This window comes from Pteropus vampyrus, unplaced genomic scaffold (assembly GCF_000151845.1).
Source record: "Pteropus vampyrus isolate Shadow unplaced genomic scaffold, Pvam_2.0 Scaffold100, whole genome shotgun sequence".
Classification (NCBI taxonomy): domain Eukaryota; kingdom Metazoa; phylum Chordata; class Mammalia; order Chiroptera; family Pteropodidae; genus Pteropus; species Pteropus vampyrus.
In genome coordinates, this window is record NW_011888881.1 from 3,583,780 (window position 1) to 3,594,095 (window position 10,316).

A 10,316-nucleotide genomic window follows, 5' to 3' on the forward strand; every position below is an offset into this window, starting at 1 on the left:
CTGCTCAACGGGGTCTTTATGTTCTTAAAGCACCTACAACTACTTGTGCCTAAGACAAAGAAGGCTGCTAATAAGTAGCTGCTATCAGGAGTTTCAAAAAGCATGACAATCAAATGGACCTGCAGAAAGAATAAAACAAGAGGAACAAAATAACAGGTTTAAAACATATGTGTGTCATTCCTCTTCGCATAAAAGGGTAGTTTTTATAGAAGTGTTCTGCAAGGCAACCAGGTTCATTCTTTCTGGGGCAAGGATCTGCTTTAGTCCAATATTTTGTAAAACTCAGCATTCCCAAAGGCCAAATACAAAATGAGACGGGAAGAGGAAAGGAGGAGGGGGAGGGAGGGAATACAGGCCAGAAGTCCTGAGGGAAGCATAGAATGCTCTGTGACAACTCTGTAGCTTTGTCCTTTCGCCCGACAGGATCTGAGTTGCCCTCTGAGCATCCAGGAGATGAGGCCCTGACAGGACCTGCACTGGAAACAGATCCCAAACCAGGGTCCAACTTAAGGTAGATGGGCAAGAAGACACCACCTTCTTGGCTGCCACTTATCTTGAGATATCTTTTCTTGTCCAGATGAAAGCACAACAAAACATTTTCTGAAATCCTCCTTAGTAACATTTTTCACTACCTGACCAGTCAATCTATCATTTCCTAAGAGGACACAACCAGTGTCTTGCTAAAACCTTTTTTCTGTTCTTTGAAGTAACATGGCTGGCCTGTGTTTCACTGAGCCCCAGCCGCGAGGCTCAGAGCTGGCCAAGGTCAGGGTCTCAAGTGAACTCTTGCCCCAGGAATGCAATACACTGTAGACTAGGCCCTGACATATAGCAACTTGATTATTCCATCCACCCCACCCACTCTTCCTGCCAGTCTTCTGTATATTTTAAAATAAGATCCAAGTTCCTCCAGAAAAATGCCTCTCATCAATACAAAAGAATATCAATGATCTGCAGATTTGGAGATCATTTCGTTAACTTAGGTTCAGGAAGAGTAGAATTATCTACCCAGGGATCCACAAGACTCTCCTGATCTAACAGTCATCTGTGTCAAAAACGAAGAGGCGAAATATAAACAAATATATAAATAAATAAGTAAATAATCAAAACAGCCCAAAATCTTTTCTCTCCGTTGTGCAGACACTGAGACCGCTAGGCAGATGGGCACTCAGCAAATTCCTTCACCACAACATCTTCTCATAAAGAAATGACTTACAAGCTCCAGCTTTTAGAACTTAAGAGTAATTGAACAACTGTGAACCATTAAAATGCATATTTTTGAAACTTTGTTATAACTTTGTATGTTTCAGAGCACCGTTTCATCCAATGTTCATAAGGACCTCGCTCTAGTTAAGATTTCCCTTGCTAATCAAAAATTTATTTCCCAACAAAGATAGGATCTAATTCTTAGTGGAAGTATAAGATTATGTTTGCATATATCTTACTGATAATCCTTAAACTCCCTTCAGAGTTCAGGTTTCTATAAACTCCATTTTATTTGATTTTTCTCATTTCTGAGCTGGTTTCAACCACACCGTAATGCAATCAGAGAACTCATCAAGAAGAACAGATACAGAAACAAAACGCAGCTTGTTCTTTTCTAACAATTTTCTCAGTTAACCCTAAAATCATTGTGGGGTATGCAAGGCAGAGGTTTTTAGCCCCAGATAAAAGAGAGGCTCCCTTTCAGTGCAATTAGGACCATCTTCCCAGCCAGCTGAGTGGCAGCTCTACAACACTTTCTTATTTCTGAGATGACTACTGTCCTAGCTTCCCTGGCTCTTTCCTTCTGGAAAAAGTAGATGTTAAATTCAAGATATACACATGCTTCATTGTGTAGGTCTCTAAATCGATCACCGTAAGAGAAAGGAGTTTCTAACATCAATGTGGAAAATGAAAAGCTTCTTCATTTGCTGCGTTTATTGAATAACAGAAGCAAACCATTTCTCTCCCATTTCTTTTTCTTACAGAGCAGATGGCGGGAGGTGGCAGGAACAGCCAAGAGCAGATGCGTCCTAATACACTGCACAGGCCACACTACCGAGCCCACCACAAAGGCTGCATGGAGCTCCCTGAGCATCCTCCAAAGGGCCAGCAGCCATTCTTCCGGCGTCACCACTGGAAAGAGGTCACTTTTACTGGCTCTTTATCTACTACCTCCCATCCAAGAACCTTAGTTCTCATGAAGGCTTTCTCTATTAGGCTCTCTGGCTTCAATGTCCTTGAAGGAATTTATAATGTCCTTACTCAGACATTTCAGAGAACCCTGCTGATATTTTCTTTTGCCCTGAAAAGATGAATAAAATAGAGAGCTGCCAGACTTCTGAACGCATACTGTTTAACCACCATTTTGGAGAGGTGACCACCTGCCATTCTTTTATTCTTAGGCAAAAAGCTACAGACCCAATTCCACTCTGACAGAAGCTACAAGGCTAAGAATGGAAGCTTCCAGTCAGAAAAGGTCTATTGGGACAGGAGGTTAGGTTCCTAATCATTTTAGGTCTACTCATTCTCACTGGCAAATAACACTGAATTATCACATTTCAGCCCCTAATAAAAACAAGAGGTGGCTTTACACATTTAAGACGTGAGCAAGCTAAATTACTCCATATTGAGGAGGGAACATTTGCTGTGCATAGTATCATGGTATATAGCATCATAAATAGTGCTTATATAGAGAGAATGAGGGAATGATCTCAGCACAGGGCAGAAATCTTTGGTAATCCAAGAGTCTGGAGAAGACAAAGTCAAGAAATCGCTAACGATTCCCAAATGCTAAGTGCTACAAGGGCACAGCTCACAGCCATCCAGAAACCCTCCTAATCAGACTTATATGTCCAAGAAATCTAACACAGACTTAATAACCCTTGGATGCCTTAAACGCCCTCAGATCATCTAGTGGATTAGAAGGCATCCCTTATACCTGTTTGAAGGCTATCGAAGTAACTAAGATGAATGATCACATAATTGAAATTTTCTTTCTCAGAAAACCTGGGAAAAAAAATACATTAAAAAAGAGAGAGCCTTGAGCAATGTTAGGAAGCATCTTAAGGTTTCCGTTATGCAGAACAGCCTGCAGATCTAGATTTTCTAAGATAGTTCCAACTTCATGTTCTGTCCCCTTGAAAGGCTACGTGTCAGGTGGTGCAAACCAATTTGAGGCTCAGGAAGACGGTCGACATAACAACCCACAGCTGGCTCCTCTCAAAAAGATCTCAATTGAATGTACTGAGATTATTTCTTTTTTGTGGGAAGACTTCTACAGTTTTATAGATTAAAATATGCCTTTACCCTTTTTCCTACCACCTCCTCACCTCCCAGATCATTAGCCAGAATAGGATATGTATTTTTTTATACAAGAAATATTTTCTCACAGCTAACAAGGTATGGGGGTTTTCTCCGTTTACGAAACTTTAGAGTGCTCTCTGAAGATCAGCTTTTAAAGCAAGAGGACAAGAAACAAGTTCACTCTTTAAACAAACAAACAGCACATAGCTCTATCTGAAATTCCTATCAGGAAACGTACAGAATAGAAAGAGTTCTTTAATATGGCTGGAAGTGAAGAGAGAGAGGAGGAGAGTGAGACAGTTTATGCTGAAAGGTCAACTATGTTGACACTGCCAAGAGTGCAGGTATGAAGTGTGCTGTGAGCCGCCTGCACAATGGAAAAAGCTGGATGTGACCCAGGGAGGAGAAAATGATAAGCCGCACTTAAGAAAAGTGAGAAAGCCCAGAAATAAGTAAGATCAAGATACACACACACACACACGCACACATTTTAACTAGTTTTAAGATACGGTACATTGGTTAGACATTTATATAGTTTATAAAATGATTCCCCTAATTGCTCCTTCTCTCCTCTGGTTTTCCACTTAGCCAATATCCTAATGCTAACTACCTTCTCTACGCCATGCTCCCCGTCCCTGTGACCATCTATCAACTACTAATCTGTACTTCTTTAACCCTTCACCCCATTCTCCCAGTCCTCTAACCCCACTGCCCCTCTGTCCGTCACCAAATTGTCCACTATATTTGTGAGTCTGCTTTTGATTAGTTTGTTCTTTTTGTTCCTTAGATTCCGCATATAAGTGAAATCATTGGTATTTATCTTTCTCTGAGGAGATATATATATATTTTAATGCTCACGGCACCTGGTCTTCCTAGGTGGTCTCCCATCCAAGCACTAACCAGGCCCAGCCCTGCTTAGCTTCTGAGATCAGACGAGATCAGGCTCGTTCAGGGTGGCATGACCGTAGACTGAAGATATGTTCTTATTGTTGCCAATATAGGCCTCGCAAAAATGTTGGTAGTTTCCGACAAGAGGCATTCTACTTCTGTCCCCTCCTTAAATCTTGAATGTTTGTATGTAATAAGATTTAGAACAACTTTTGCAGAAAAACTATATCCAAAGCAGCCTAGGTAACACATGGTCTTTAACATACTGTAACTTCTCTGGCTTCTGAAAACTACTGATCTTGTACTCAAATTTCAGACACTGACACCAATGTTTGTCTAGTCCCTAACGAGGCTTTGGCTACTAGTCATCAGTTTGTGTCATTTTAAAGGATACGAGAACAAAAGTGTACATTTTAATTATACTTTACATATTTAACATTTAGTATACTTTGATTATTATAAGGATAATTAAGGTTTGGAGAAATAAGTTCTATAACCTGAAAGAATTTGGAAACTGGTTCTTAATCTGGAAAATTAAGAGACTCCTTCTGAGTAGTCTCCCAATGCCTGTTTGTTTCCTTTTCTTTGGATGTAAAGCCCCGACTTTTAACTGGGCACATGGCTGCCTGGAATAAAGACATTTCCAAGCCCCCCTTGCAGTTAAGTGCAGCCATGACTAAATTCTAATCAACTGGACATAAGCACAAATAGTGCTTGCCAAGTCTAGGAAGTATTCTCAAAGGGAAGGCCATGTCCATTTTCATCCCTTGTTCCTTCCCATTAAGTCAGCAAATCAAAGTGATGGCTAACACTCAAGCAGCCATCTTGGACAATAATGTTTAAGTCACATGAGAACTGAAAGAGCCTGGGTCCCTGATGATCTTGGCATCACCATAAGAAAGCCTTATGACTTAGACTTCATTCATCAGAGAGAAATCCTCATCTAAGCCTCTGTTATTTTTAGTGTTCTGTTGCTCAGCCAAATCTAATCCTAACCAATACGGATGCTTTTGGAAATTATTAGTGATGGGCAGAGTTAGGTATTTTGCTCAAAAGATTTAGACTATAAAGAGAAAGCTGGAGGATAAACCTAGTTAAGTAGAACAAAAGGTATAAAAAATGACAATGAAAAACCTCTTCCCCGCCCCTCCCAAGCTCTCCAGTCCTTCATCTCTAATGGTGACCTGTGAGTCCTGCTGTCACCTCACACTCAACGCATCTGAAACAATCATCTTCATTCCTCCCAAATGCTTTTCTCTTCCATATGCTTTATCTCTATCCAAGGTACTACCACCCTTTTAACCTCTGAGTGGCCTTTGAATCTGCCCTCTCTTTTGCCTCTCTATTCAGTAATCAGTGCTGCCAAACCCTAGAGATTCTTCAAACTCTCAAACCTGACTTCTGTTTTGTATCTGCTTCCAGTCCCTAGTGCAAGCCATTATCTCCCCACATCTCAACTACTGCTCTAGATCCTAACAGACCTTTCCCTCTGCAGTTTTTCCCCCTCTAGTCAAATCCACATGCTACCACAAGAAATTTCATTTTAACTATGTTACAGTACATTCTTGTGTATCCCTCACGTCTTCAAATTAAAGACCAAATGCAAGGCCCTTGACAACCTACCTTTGCACTTTCCAAGCTATTCCTTTCACTACTTCCCAGAGTACAGAGCACAAGAACAAGACAGGAATTTAGAAGCTAGAACAAAAAAGATGTAGCTATCTCTGTCGGAACAGAAATAGTATACTACTATTTGCTATAAAGATTACAGGGCAGAAAGCTATTAGAAGTACCAGAATCTGGCAAGTCCAGAGGTTGCTCAGGTTGAGAGGACTGGGGCCTTCTGCATTAAGATCCCTAGGGGTGATGAAGAAGGAATACAGCACCAGAAACCACTTCATTTGACATTTATTAATCCAGTTAACGAATATTTATTTAGTACAGCATGTTGTCAGGTACAGCTCTAAACCATTTGGGTAGTGAAGGGGAAAAAAGTGAAAAAAAGAAAAGAAACGGTCCCTGCCCTCATGGATCTTTTGATCTCGAGATGTCCAATTTTATCGGTGACATCTGCTTTACTGTACGGAGACCTTTGCTAGTCATTACCCAGGCCCTCTGGCCGGTTCAGCTATTTACTCCTTTATTCCATATTTCTCAGGGCCCCGGCATTATCTTAAAAACTATCTAAGCAAGTGTCTGACTACAGATAGCCCCCTTCACCTCAAGTACTCAGAAGAGCCACAAGAAGTGTTTTCCCAGGCAAGGCGCCCAAACTAATGTTCTCTGACCTGAAAGAGGTCCAGCCGAGCTTGGAAACCTGATAGGAACAAACACAAACATGTCTCTGAGCTGGCACTCCTCCAGCGTGTAGGGAACCCAACACATCCTTCATTGCTCTGGATTCACGATACACAGGAATCAAGTCAAGGGGAGGGGAAGGGAGGGGAGAAAAGGAAAGAAAAAGACCTTTACTCTGTACCTTTAAATTAAAATACCCCAGGAACTAGATAACATGAACATTATCAGATGCATAGGCAGAAACAATAAATGTCCCATTTAATGGTTAAATTTGAGAACCTATAAAGAACAGAAGAAAATTAGCTGTTCAAGTGTCAACTGCAGATCACAGATATGCTCAAAACCCAAATAGCAAAGACTGATCCATGTCCAGGGCAACAAATGCCCTGAGGCATTTGGTCAATAAACCCCCACAGCACAAGGGAGAATTCAAAATGGCAATGAGAACGCCCAAAGCATCCAAAACAGAATGGAAAACTGGCCACTGGAACTGTGAATATTCCCAATATGAGTCTAACAGGATATGCATTTGGAGAAAGCTCCTGAAAAAAAATTGAAAGCTTTAGCATTTTCACTTCTAGATATATACCTAAGACAACCGAAAACATATGCCCACACAAAAACTTCTACGTGAATGTTTATAGTATAGTAGCCGAAAGTGCAAAAAAACCCAAATGTCCACCAACTAATTAATGAATAAAGAAAATGTGTTACATCCATACAATCGAATATTCAAACATAAAAAGGAATGAAGTACTGATTCATAGTATAACATGCATGAACTATGAAAATATGCTAAGTAAAAGCCAGTCACAAAAAGTGCACGATCCCATTTATATGAAACATCTCAAACAGGCAAATCAACACAAAGTAGATCAGTGGACGTTTAGAGCATAGGGTTGGGGAGAGTGGAGGGACATGGGAGTAACTGCTAAAGGGTATAGAGTTTCTTTTGGGGGGTGATGGAAATACTCAAGAATTAGTGGTTGCACAATTTTGTGAATATAGGAAAAAACACTAACTTGTACACTTTGAAAGTGTAAATTTTATGCTATGTGGATTATATCTCAAACAAAACAAAAACCAAACCAAACCAAAGCTTTCAGGGCTGGAGGACTACTGCCAGAACAAAGGAATTCAGTTATTTCATTCTTTCCTCTCAGCCATACCCAGGCCTGCCTAACCTGCCCCCCACCCGCTATGACCTCTCAGTGAGCACTGCCTCCGGCCTTTTCTCCTCTAACCACGCCCACCATTGCCTCACACACCCTCCTTATCACACCCGGTCCAAAGTTCTGGTTCCCAATGATCACATGTACCTGAAAATTAGAGGACTCTAACTAGAAGGAAACATCCATTTTCTCAACAAAAAGATGGCCAAAATGCAATTTGACTGACCTTGAAAGAATAAATTTTTAAGGACATGAATAAAATTAGTCTACTTATACTTAGCTTTGTATATTAAAATTTAAAATAACATAGTCTTAATTATGACTGTATCCCCAATATCTACACACTGGCAGACATATAAACATAGTAGTTCCCCTTATCTGTGGGGGCACACATTTCAAGACCCCCAGTGAATGCCTAAAAATATGGATAGTACCGAATTCTATATATGTTATGTTTTCCTATACATACATACCTATGATAAAATTTAATTTATAAATTAGGCACATAAAAAGATAAAAATAACAATAGAACAATTATAACAATATGCTGTAGTAAAAGTTACGTGAATGTGGCATTATTAAGTAAAACAAGGGTGCCTTGAGCACAAGCATCATGACACAACAGTCGACCTGATAACCAAGACAACTCTTAAGTGACTAACGGCCAGGGGCACACACAGTGTGGAGACACTGGATGAAGGGATGGGTCATATCCCAGGCAGGACAGGGCAGGAGAGCGCAAGATTTCATCACACTACTCAGAATAGCACACAGCTTAAAACTTATGAATAGTTTACTTCTGGAATTTTTCATTTAATATTTTCAGACCACCCATTACTGAAACTGCAGAAAGCGAAACCACAGAGAAGGAGAACTACTACAGTAGGAGAATCAATAGCTATTGAATGACTGTGTCTAGGCAGCAATCAATGAAAATTTAAACTACTACACGACAGACTGAATACACAAAATCCAACAGGCCCATTCGTGGGCATATATTTTCAGAAATGAGCACATCTACTCACCAAGAGAAATAAGACTCAAAAGCAAGTCAAAGGACTCTACAGTATTAGACTTAGGACAATGACTACTTCTGGGAAGGGTGGAAAGAAGAACAACCGAAAGAGGCAGGAGGGGCCTGGGCACATGGAGCAGCATTCTGCTTATCACACAGGTGTGATGGACCGAATGTCTGTGTTGCCCTGCCTCAGCCGATTCATATGTTGAAGCCCTATTCCCCAGTGTGATGGTATCTGGAGGTGAGACCTTTGGGAGGTAATTAGGTCACAAGGGTGGAGCCTTTATGAATGAGATTAGTGCCCTCACAGACCAGAGAGAGATGATCTTTCTCTTGATACAGCAGGAAGTCAATGTTCTACAAACCAGGAAGAGGGCCTTCAGAGGGAAACAAACACCTTGATCCTGGGCTTTCAGTCTCTAGAACTGTGAGAAATTTCCACTGTTTAAGCTACCCAGTCTATGGTATTTTGTCAGAGCAGTTCAAGCTGACTAAGCTAGCAGATATATTCAATTAGTGATAATTCACTGAACAGCAGGCTTATGATCTGTGTTCTTTTTTGCATGTATGCAATAGTTAAAGAAAAAAAGATTTAGAAACATTGTCCCTTCCATTTGTACACTTCTATTTTATTTTATTTATGTCTTTACATGCCACACTTATTTTCATCACCAATAGAGCCATTTTAGGCCATCCAGCAATTTTCTAGAGCACATCATTTAAACTGTCATCAAAGTTGCTAGAGATATACCAAATTTTGAATATGTGAAGAATGTCACTGTGGGGAAGTTTATCCTAAGTTGAAAACATCTTCTTACTATATCTTTTTTTGAGGGATAAATTCCTGGGAAACCTCACTTCATATTCAGATAATACAGTTATTTTCAACATTTCTAATAGATATCCCTATATGTATCGGCCTTTAAGACTAGACAGAATAAGTAAGACGTCCTGCTTTTCTCCTTTTAGTTGAATATATATATATATATATCAAGAACCCAAGAATTTATAAAAGAAATACAAATAACTGGTAATCAAATATAAAACTGCTCTATCTCACTAATAACCCAGGACAGGAATATTAAAACATTCCCTTTTTGTTGCACTGGTAACATGGTTTTAAAAATTATGAAAAATGTCAAACACGTAGAAAATTGGGGACTACAATGACAAATATCCATGTACCACTACCCAGTACAAGTATTTTGTTACTAACATGCAGCTCTAGTTGGGATACAGGGAAGACAGGTTCTCTCAAACACCATCGTTAAAAGAACTGGATGGCAATTTCTGGATGGCAATCTGACAACATTTGTGAAGTCATAAAATATACTCACCACTTAATCTGGCAAGCCCACCTAGAGGAATTAACTTAAAGAAATAATTAATGACGTATGATATCTACCAGGATATTCAGCACAGCATTGTTTATGAAAATAAATGACCTCAAAATATCAAATGAATTAATTAGACCATGGTAAAGTATGTTATGGAGCATTAAACATAACTAAGAAAAAAAGAAAATATAAATTACTAACATCAAAAATGAAACAGGGGCCATCACTACTGATTTCGTGGACATTAAAAGGATAAAAATATTATGAACAATTCTATGCCCACAAATTTGATAACTTAGATGAAAAAGACCAATT

At 39.7% G+C, this 10,316-nt stretch overlaps 1 protein-coding gene and 1 pseudogene across 5 annotated transcripts in view; both read right to left on the reverse strand.

Moving 5' to 3' along the window:
* Positions 1-10,316, reverse strand: part of RBM6 (RNA binding motif protein 6) — a 100,594-nt gene that overhangs the window by 23,706 nt on the left and 66,572 nt on the right. The window lies entirely within an intron of this gene.
* LOC111742751 lies at positions 4,140-4,258 on the reverse strand (annotated as a pseudogene).